The sequence below is a fragment of the Theropithecus gelada genome, chromosome 20 (assembly GCF_003255815.1).
Source record: "Theropithecus gelada isolate Dixy chromosome 20, Tgel_1.0, whole genome shotgun sequence".
NCBI lineage: Eukaryota > Metazoa > Chordata > Mammalia > Primates > Cercopithecidae > Theropithecus > Theropithecus gelada.
Genome location: NC_037688.1, coordinates 4735823 through 4747054, shown reverse-complemented (window position 1 = coordinate 4747054; position 11232 = coordinate 4735823).

Below are 11232 nucleotides of genomic sequence, written 5' to 3'. Positions count from 1 at the left end.
TATTGGCCAGGATGGTCTCGATCTCCTGACCTGGTGATCCACCCACCTCTGGCTCCCAAAGTTCTGGAATTGAAGGTGTGAGCCACCGCGCCCGGCTGCCAACGCCAGCCCCTGTTCTAAGCCCCCTACAATGACCCTGTAGGATAGGTTCTGGCATTTTCCATCCCCATTTTACAGACAAAGGAACTGAGGCTCAGATGGGGCTCAATTACTTGCCCTAGGTCCCCCAGTGAGAGAGAGACTTCTACTGTACTGAATTTTGGAAGCTCTAACAAAGACTTAAGCATGCCCACTTCGCTGGAAGTGCACCATTAGGAATTTAGCCAAAAATTTCACTAAAAGGCAAATTATTGACTCCATTTTCAGCCCTTAAGACCTCTAGGCTGAGTATAGGATGGACGAAGGGCACAAAAGCCAGTGCGACCCGCCTTACCTGAAGATACTGATGGCAGCAGGGAGGCGCAGCGGGGGGGTTGCACACTCCAAGGAACCGGTGGGAGCCCCACCCCTTCAGAGCTGGGGCATTAGCTCCCTGGGTGCCTCTGCAGCTGCCCAAACCGTGGCTGCAGACCCAGACCTCCTGGTCTACGAAGCAGGCAAAAGCCCCGCCCTCCTGGGCAGGATTACAGCCGCCCAAACTGCGGCTGTGGATCCGAGACTCGCTGTGCTCTTGAGGGGGACCCGGGAGCAGGCAGGATCTGCCCTTGCGGGTGCAGCAGCAGTCCCCCAAACTGTGGCTGCAGACCTGGGCCTTCCGCTTCACAGAGCAGGCTGGAGTCAGAGACAAGCGGGAGTCCTGCCCCTTCCGGGTTGGTGGGACTGGAGTTCCCAGATGCAGCTGCGGCCACCCTACCAGGCGCAGGCCCCAGGCATCTCTGCAGCCTGCATCCTCAAGGCGGCTGGGGAAGACCGCCCAGCCTCCTGTCCTTGCTCCTGCTACCTGGCCCCTCCCCTTTCCCAGCGCCCACTCCGATACTGGAGCAGGGGTTGGGGCCGAGCCCCAGGGGTCATGAATGGCAGCGGGAGACAGATTCTTGGGTGGAAGCGAGGGACCCCAGTAAGGCCCCACCTTCAGGCCGGGGAGGGCTTGAAGGCTGGGGGCTGGGCTGCCAGTACTGCGGACCTGAGTGGGGACTCATGGTGCCTCTTCCAGGCCCACCCATGGCCACCCATGGACCAATCGGCATGCACTTCCTCCCCTCTGAGCACCATAAAAGCCCTGGGCTCAGCCAGAGCAAGAGAGAGGATGGTCAGAGCAAGGCAGAGAAGGTGGAGGACGGAGAGAGGACAGGAAGACCAGCTGCAGAGAGAAGCTATCCTTTCTGCTCAGAGCTTCAGAGACCTGCAGAGACGTGGGAACAACCTGCCTCCTGGAGAGGAGCCACTGTTTCCAGGGCCTGCTGAGAGCTGAACTGGATGGGCCACCTGCCTACAGAGAGGAGCTACCCACTGCAGACCTCCCAAGCTGTTCTAACACTGAATAAAGCTTCTCTTTGTCTTCTTCATCCTTCACTTGTCTGAGTACCTCATTTAGAACTCAGGTGAAGGCCCATGGCCACAGAGGTTTCCAGGAAGAATATCAACATCCTCCTCAAAGATCCCATAACAGTATCAGTAATCGTGGGACCTCCCTTTCCCCAGAAGGGACAGCCCGAGAATGAAAGACACCCAAAGGAAAGGAGAGCCAAAGCCCTCGCACCCCAGAATACCACAGCGGTGGCCCCAGCAACATCCCCGGCATCTGCTCGCCACCAGGCCCGGCCATGGCTTCCTTGACAGCCTGCATCCTTGCGAGCAAATGATCTGCCTGCAGTGCACAGAAAGGAAGCCCTGATGAGCCAGGGCATGGCTTTCCTTCCCTCCCAACCAGTAAGGAAGGCCAGGAGAGACGTGTACTGTTCACCTGTGTTCCCTGGGCCGAGAGAGTGCATTTTGAAGTGAATTAAGTGCCCTCGAAGACTAGGAAACAGGGAGGGATGGGCACAGTGGCTCGCACCTGTAATCCCAGGACTTTGGGAGGCCAAGGCAGGTGGATCATCTGAGGTGAAGAGTTTGAAACCAGCCTGTCCAACATGGTGAAACGCTGTCACTGCTAAAAATAAAACAAAGTTAGTGGTGCCTGGTGGTATACAGCTGTAATCCAAGCTACTCGGGAGGCTGAGGCAGAAGAATCGCTTGAACCCAGGAGGTGGAGGTTGTAGCGAGCCGAGATTGTGGCCCCTGCACTCCAGCCTAGGCGACACAGCGAGACTCTGTCTCAAAAAAATAAATAAATAAAAATAAAGGCAGCATGTGTCCGTGAGAAGGGGGTGGCCAGCTCCGCAAGCAGAGGAGAGGGGAACCAGCACCAGAGACAGACCAGAACAGTGTCCAGCAGAGCGAGTGGCCCTGCCTCAGTTCATTAAAAGAAGAAATGCTTGATCTGATGGGCTCCAGGGGAAGGCAGGGCCACAGTAGGAGACCACCACTTCCCAGTGCACAAGTCACTGGAATCCCTAACCGACTCCCGTCACATGTGCCCACCATGAAGCCAGGCCTGCCACGTCATTGGCCAGCAAGGAAAGAGGGCTGGTCAGGCCACACAGATCTCTGGTCTGCCCGGCAGTGTTCATTTTCGTGGGTGATCTCTTGGTGAGAACATATTCTGCCTCTGTCTCTGAGGGCTTTGGAGGTGTGCATTGACCTTCCTGAGTCTGAGATGCTGACCAGGTAGAGACTGTGAGCCTGGGGCTGAGGGTTGGACCAGGAACTGTGGTGAACTCACCAGGGAAAAACTGCTACCTGGATTCAGCCTCTCTCCTCACTGTCTGTGAGCACTTTCCACCAGAAACTTCTACACAAAGCAGGTGCTGGGTATTGGATGGATGAGGGGACAGATGGACACACAGGCAAACAGAAGTGTTACGGCAAGTTGAAGCCTCCTGTCTGGCCCCTAAAGCTGAGCCTTTTCCACCGTGTGTGCCATCTCTTCAGCCTTTTCCCCTCTCCCTGCTAGGACTGGCTGGAGGCCAGGACCTGGGGCTGCTCACAAAGTTCTTGCTGGCTGTTTTATTTTTTTTTTACTAGAGACAGTGTCTTGCTCTGTCGCCCAGAGTGCAATGGCGCAATCACAGCTCACTACAGCCTCCAACTCCTGGGCTCAAGCGATCTTCCCACCTCACCCTCCAGAGTAGCTGGGATAACAGGCATGCGCTGTCCCACAACTGGCTACATTTTTATTTTATTTATTTATTTATGTATTTATTTATTTATTTTTTTATTATTGAGATGGAGTCTCGCTCTGTTGCCCAGGCTGGAGTGCAGTGGTGCGATCTCCACTCACTGCAAGCTCCATCTCCCAGGTTCACGCCATTCTCCTGCCTCAGCCTACTGAGTAGCTGGGACTACAGGCGCCCACCACCACGGCTGGCTAATTTTTTGTATTTTTAGTACAGATAGGGTTTCACTGTGTTACCCAGGATGGTCTCGATCTCCTGACCTCGTGATCTGCCCGCCTAGGCCTCCCAAAGTGCTGAGATTACAGGCGTGAGCCACCGCACCCGGCCAACATTTTTATTTTTTGTGGAGGTGGGTTCTTGCTACGTTGCCCAGACTGGTCTCAGACTCCTGGGTTCAAGCGATTCTCCCACCTCAGCCTCCCAAAATGTTGGGATTCCAGGCGTAAGCCACCGTACCCGGCCTCTTGCTGACCATTTGAGCTGGGGTCCAGCAGCAGGGACAGATGCAGTAAGCTTCATACAGTGGGGAAAGAATGCCTGTCCTCGATGGGGCGGGTCCTGGCCTTACCCCTTTCCAGCTGTAGTACTTAACCACTTAGAAGGGGATAGAAGGCGGGGAGCGGTGGCTCACACATGTAATCCCAGCACTTTGGGAGACCAAGGCAGGCAAATCACGAGGTCAGGAGATCGAGACCATCCTGGCTAACACGGTGAAACCCCATCTGTACGAAAAATACAAAAAATTAGCCAGCCGTGGTGGCGGGTGCCTGTAGTCCCAGCTACTCGGGAGGCTGAGGCAGGAGAATGGCATGAACCCGGGAGGCGGAGGTTGCAGTGAGCAGAGATTGCACCACTGCACTCCAGCCTGGGCAACAGAGTGAGACTCTGTCTCAAAAAAAAAAAAAAAAAGGATAGAGTTGAGGACAAATTTCCCAGGGCAGTGCCTGACTGAAGGCCACATTCCACAGGCCACCCTTTTCTGGTGCTGTCTGTGGCTTCATGACACCAGGAGATAGACGTTTTATAGAAGATGCTTTGTTGTTTGTTTTAGAAACAGTGTGAAGTCTCCACCAAGTTCTGGGCATCAGCTGGTCACATGTTGAGGACAGGCACACAGTGCAGGCCACTCCTAGTAGCCATGGCAGTTCTCAGCGTGTGCCTTGATGACCTCCACCCAGAGAAAAGCCCGGCCCAGGACCAGACAGCAGAAAACCAAACGGTTCAGTGCGTGCTCCAGGGGCCTGCCCATCATGGAGTTCCGGGCCCTTCTTCATCCTCCTTCATCGTTCCTGGGACTGCTCTTGCAGGGCAGAAGGAGCTGGGCCTTCGGAGTTCAGAGACCTCGCTTCGAGCCCAGGCCAGGGCTGTTGGGTGCAGTTGTGTGCCTTGTGCCCCATGTCTGTCTGGCAGAGTTCAGCTGCCAGCTGTGCACCTGCAGGGCTGGGTTTCCCCGAAGGTGCCAGATGGGCTACTGGGGGCCCTTCAAGGCCCTGCCGTGACTCGCCTGTGTGAGTTTGGGAAAGTCATGGCATCTTCAAGCCTTGGTTTTCTCACCTGTGACATGGGAGTATGGGGACATTTGTTCCACCCTCCTCGCAAGCGTGTATATGGTTCAGCCACATGTAAGACGGTGTGAACCACAGAGACCTTGGCCTGCGTACAGAAGGCACAATTCCCAGGCTGTCCTTGTGGTCGTGGCCTAAGCTCTCCCACATGCCAGAGCCACTCCTGGCCTTCTCCTGGGACCTGGCCATGCTCTAAGACTCTACCCCTTTGTCAGCTGCTCCTCCTTCATCCAGCTATTTTGCCTTCAAGACCTCTTCTCAGTTGCTGCTAAATTTTCTTTATTGATTTTTAAAACCATTATTATAAAGATAACCAATGGTCCTGATCTGAACAAAAATTGAAGAGGTCTTGGAGGCAGAAGAGGAAAAGGAGAGGTTTCCCTTCCCATCAGCCGCATCCTCCAGAGGGCAGCTGGAGCCTCTCCACCCTACATTTTCAGCCCCGCATCTGAGAAGCCAGCTCCTTGTTCTCCCGGACAGCCCAGGACTCAACACACAGACTTCCCCAAGTGCCCACCTGCCCCACTCACGGAAATGAGCTTGCACGCACACCCTTGAGCAAGCAACATCAGCCTCACCGAAATGTTCATAGGGAAGGAAAGAGTTCACAGCGCACACCCCTCAGTAAATAACATCCAACCTGTCCCTTGGTCATCTGTGGACAGCAACGTCAATCCCCTGCTGGGGGAGGGAGGGAGGCTGCCACCCACTCCCACTTCCAAAGGATTGGTTTAGGGGTGGAGTGAGGGTGGGGACTCCCAGCTGGTGGTGCCTTCCAGAGAAGGAGCTGACTGGGGTGGGTTGACAACTTTTTCTGATGTGTCAATAAGTCACAAATCACTGCCTGAATCACCAGAACCAACTGCTACTTTATAAATTCCAATCCACAGAAACCCATTGCCCCTTCCCCAGTGCATTCCCTTCCCAAGGCAGCAAACATAAAGCCCTGATTCTGGGCATCCCACGTGCCTCTGCGAGACTTTGGCAGCTCGGGTGGGTGGTAGGGTGGGCACGGGGGAGAGAATGCGGTGCTTTCTGGGTCTTTAGAGGAGATCAACCAGTGGCCAGGAGGTCTGACTTCTGGTCCCAGCTGAGTCCTGACTTACAGTGGGACCTTGGGCGAATCCCTTTCCCTCTGTTGGCCTGCTACCTCTAGCGAGCATTTACTGAGCTCACCGAGCACTGCAATTGACTTGTAATATGTCTTTGAGTCCTAACAATCATTCCATAAGGTTATTACTTGTTATTACTGTCGTCTTTTTTTGTGATGGATTTAGAAGGCTGAGACATGCAGAGGTTGAAGAACGCATCTAAAGGTCCTAAGGCTGGCAGTGGGCAGGGCCGTGGTGTGGGCCCAGGCAGTCCAACCACAGCCCTGCCACGCGGGCTGCCCATGCGCTGAGCTGGGGGATTCTTTGGCGCAGTGGGAGCCTGTTACATTTCTGCAAGGGATTGGGGGATGGAGAGGAGACACAAATCATGGAAAGCACTCTTTGGATTCCTCATCACTCAGGGAGGCCCTCAGGGTGAGTGGGGAGAAGGCAGGGGATGTCTCCACCCTGATTCCTGGAGTGAGAGCCTCCGGGGATTCCAAGTCCTGTCCAGGGCAAAAGGCCAGGGGCCACTTCATGGACACCGTTGCCTCCCAAACTCCTCCAATTCCAAGGTGGCCATGGCCTCCTCTCCCTCAAAAAATCAAGGCCCCACATTGCTGCTCAGCCAGTCCTGCCCAGAACACAGGGGTGGCATGAATAAGCCCTGTGCCACACTGGTGCTGTGATTTGGGGGTTCAAAGAGGACGTAGTCTCAGTACTACTTGCCCTTCACTGGGGCTCTCTGCAGTGGGCATCGAGAACAGGGCCTTCCCTGGCTACCGCAGTCCCTGCAGAGACCCACAAGGAAGAAAGTCCCAGGAGGCTCTGGAAGCCTTGGTGGACAGGGGACAAGACTCCAGTCCCTGCCACGTCATGCTTCCCAGGGGACCCCAGCCAAGGTCCTGGGTTACAACTCATGGTTTCAAGAGACAGAAACCTGAATCCAACCAACTCAAGTAAAGGGGGCTTATTCAGAGGATACCGGGGCTGGTCAGCACTGGGGTGCCTCAGGGACAACTGGAATAAAGGACTCAAACACCACAGGATGCTGCCTGTCCCTGCGCTCCCCATCTCTGAAGGCGCCTTCCTGCTGCTGCCTGGTCTCCTGCACGGGGGAAGAGCAGGGCTGCCATGGTGCCAGCCATCGCCAGAAGGGTATTGCCTCCCTTGCCTTAGCAACAGCCTAACGCATCCCAGGCAGAGGCTGTGGTTGGCTGAACAGAGATCAGTAGCCCATTCCTGGCCCAATCAGCTTTGGCAAGGGGACAAGGCCATGTGTCAGAAGCAGAGCCACCGGGCTTACTTGTGTCCAGATCAATCCCAGAGAAGGAGACACTCTGGGGACCAGGAAGCCACTCCAACTGGGGTCTGTTGGAGCCTCTCTGAGCCTTCATTTCCTCACCAGTGAATTGAAGTGATATTTGGCCAGCTCAGTGGCTCACAACTGAAACCCTAGCGCTCTGGGGAGTAGAGGAAGGAGGATTGCTTGAGGCCAAGACTTTGAGACAAGCCTGGCAACATAGTGAGATTCCATCTCCACAAAAAAATAAGAAAAATAATTAGCTGGGTATGTGGTGCCACCTGTAGTCCCAGCTACTCAGGAGGTTGTGGTGCGAGAATCGCTTGAACCCAGGAGTTTGAGACTGCAGTGAGCCTTGATTGCGCCACTGTGCTCCAGCCTCGGTGACCGAGCAAACGCTGTCTCAAAACAAAACAAAAAGGTGACAGGTACCTTCTTCATGGGTGACTGTGAGTTATTGATGAGATGGTGCATGCATAAAGAGTGTTTGGTGGCTGAAAGGACTTGACAAAGATTAGCTTTGATTATGGCGGCTGTTGATGGCGTTGCTAATAGAAGGATTTGCTCTGCCAAGGACTCCAGCAAGGACTGAGGTTCCTGCTGTGCAGACTGTGGGTAGAGCCTTAGTGCTCCCAAGCCCTGCTTCTCCCATGGTCCCCCAATGGCCTCCTGAGTGGGCCACGGCCCTGAGCTCAGCGGACACCAGGACCCTCCCCAGTCCGGCTGAAGAGGCGGCTTCCAGAACAGCCTCCTCCCCAACTGGGCACACCTCCCCAGATCTCAGTTCCCTTGCCTATCAGATGGAGGACATCACACCTGCTTTCCTCTTCTACAGTGGTGAGGAATGAGCAAGAAGACATGAGTGGAAGGAAAAACTAATGTGTCTTATTAGCAGTTTACTGTTGTTATTAATTATCATCCCCAGAAAACTGCTGGGATTACAAGCCTGTGTTTCCTCACATCTCTCTAAAGGCCATTACCACGAGCGGAGCCAGCAGACTTACTTTGTGAATGCTAGCTACTAAATTATGCAAAACCAGATCTGCTAATGAATTTCTCCCGTGGCGGCTGCTGGTGCTGAGGAGTTTGCAGGTACACTTCTTGGAGGGAGGGGTGGAAAGGGGCCTGGGTATTCGCTGTTCCACCTCGACACTCAGAACCCACCTGCCTTCACCCACCCCTGGGACAAAGGCTGCCTAAAATGTGAATTCCCAGCTGGGAGAGGCATCAAGATGGCTGAATAGATTATTTGGTCATTCAAAGTGGTTTTTGTTTTTTTCAATTTGAATAGACTCAAATAGCTTGTCTCAGAAGGAAGAAAAACGCTGCTGTTGAATTGAATGTAAGCCTGCAAATGACTTCTCTTTCTCTCTCTCTGCTCTATTTCCGATAGCTATTTATAGATTAGAGGCCCGTCATTGCAAATTAGGGACATTTTCTTCCTCCCCCATCCTCCACTACTCCAGCCCCAGCTCCTTGAGGGCGGTGGTCACTGGCCAAGCCCAGGATCAGGCACCATGCAGCTGGCACATCCCCTTCTGAAGACAGCTGCCCCCTGCTTCCACTCCTGACTGCGAGCTCCTCTAGGAGAGGGGCTGGGTCCGCATGTCCAGGACCAGGCTGAGGCTGGGCACAGGGCAGGCCCCGTCACATCTGTGAGATGGGTGCTTCAAGGACAAGCTCAGAAACCTCCCCCGACTTATCAAGGCCAGAGAAGGTGATTCATCAGAAGGCTCAAGGCAGCTCACGGATGAAAAAATGGGCTGCGTGGACTTTCCCAGCCTGGAGGAGGGCAGGAGTCAGGCCAGCCTGGAAACCTGACAGCAGGAGCAGGACTTTCAGGGCCCAAATCCTCTCCAGGTGTTCTATGCCCAGTGGTTCAAATCCCGCAGGGCCACACTCACTGTGTAACCGTGGACACGTTTCTTAACCTCTCTGGGGTTGATTTATCCTGTGTAATCGGGATCATAAAGCCTTTCTCCCCATCTCCCCATACCCAGGTGTGAGCCTGCTGCAGTCATGCTGTTGTTTGGGGAAAAAAAAAAATTTATTTGAGACAGAGTCTCGCTCTGTCACCCAGGCTGGAGTGCAGTGGCACACTCTCGGCTCACTGCAACCTCTGCCTGCCAGGTTCAAGTGAGACTCATGCCTCAGCCTTCCGACTAGCTGAGATCACAGGCATGTGCCACCATACCCCGCTAATTTTTGTATTTTTATTAGAGACAGGGTTTCACCATGCTGGCCAGGCTGGTCTCGAACACCTGACCTCAAGTGATCCGCGATCCGCCCGCCTTGGCCTCCCAAAGTGCTGGGATTACATGCGTGAGACACCGCTCCCAGCCTGTTCTTGAAATTTAAATGAAACTGGCAGGGACCTCAGATCCCTTGTTAATGGAAATCCGACATCCCTGTGCCCCAAGATTTCTGTGAATCCTTGGAGATTACACCCAGCCTCACTCAATTTTTTTTTTTTTTTCATTTCTGTTGAGCAACTGGACGATCCAGGCCCACCATAGTAGTTCATGCCTGTAATCCCAGCACTTTGGGATGCCAAGACAGGTGAATCATTTGAGCCTAGGCGCTCAAGACCAGCCTGAGCAACATGGTGAAACACCTTCTCTACAAAAAAATGCAAAACTTGGCTGGGCATGGTGGCATGCACCTGCAGTCACCGCTACTAGGGAGGCTGAGGTAGGAGGATCACCAGAACCTGGGGAGGTCGAGGCTGCAGTGAGCTGTGATCATGCCACTGCACTCCAGCAGACAGAGTGGGTGTCAGAGTGAAGCCCTGAGGTAAAAAAAAAAAAAAGAGAGAGAGAGAGAGAGAAAGAGGTGGGGAGAGAGACAGAGAGAGAGATAAAAGAGGTTGGGGGAGAGAGAGAGAGACTGAGAGAGAGAGAAAGAAGAGAAGGAGAGGAGAGGAGAGGGAAATTTACTTCCTAAATTGGCGCCCTTCTTTAGAAGTGGGAACCACTAAAATAACAATTTTTCCACACTCAGTAAATGCAGATCAGATATGTGGGGAAGTGCTTTGAAAACCACAAAGTACGGCCAGCACAGGAAGGTTATTAAACCCGTTCCTCTTAGTCCCATTATGGACAGCACTTCCTGGAAGGCATCTAAATGCCTCTGCTCCAGCACTGTTGGCTTGTAAGAGAACAGGAGCCTGTGGAATTTTCTGAAACAATCCTTTCAGGTTCCAAAGAACCCACTCCCGTTATCTTGAGTTAAATCCATTCAAACCATCGCCTTCCACTTTTTAAATTTTTGTTGGAAAATAATTTACATACAGAAAAGTACATTATTAACATTCACACCTGGTTCAAGACACAGACCACACCCAGCTCCCAGAAACTTCCCTTCCAGTCACTGTCTCCAAAGCTGACCTCTAATGGCCGACATGCGTGCTTGCTTCTGTATCTGTGAATGGAGTCCTACCATAGATGCTTTGCGCTCAGCTTCTCCCACCCCACATGACGTCTGCAGGATTCAGTCACGTGGTTGTATGTAGTTTAGATAATCATTCTCATTGTTTCATCATAGTCTTTCCTGTGGAAATAATTGTTTTTCATCTACTGTTGATGAGCATTTGGGTAGTTTCCAGTCTGGCTGTCATGACTACACTGTCTTGGACATTCTAGTCCATGTTTTTTGGCACACATAGGGCTGTGTTTCTGTTGGGTATCTGCCTAGGAGTACAATTTTTGGTTCATAGGGTAGTCATGTGTTCCTTTTTTTAGGCAGAATGTTGCTCTGTCACACAGGCTCACCGCAGCCTTGAAATCAGGGGCGTCAGTGATCCTCTCCTCTTAGCCTCCTGAGTAGCTGGAGCCACAGGTGTGTGCTAACATGTTTGGCTAATTTTTTATTTTTATTTTTATTTTTTTGTAGAGATGAGGTCTCACCATGTTGTCCAGGCTGGTCTCAAACTCCTGAGCTAAAGCAATCCTTCTGTGTTGGGCGCCCATAGTGCTGGGATTACAGATGCGAGCCACTGAGCCTGGCTGTGTTAATCTTTAACAGAACAAGTGCCAAACGGTTTTCATCCCATCTTT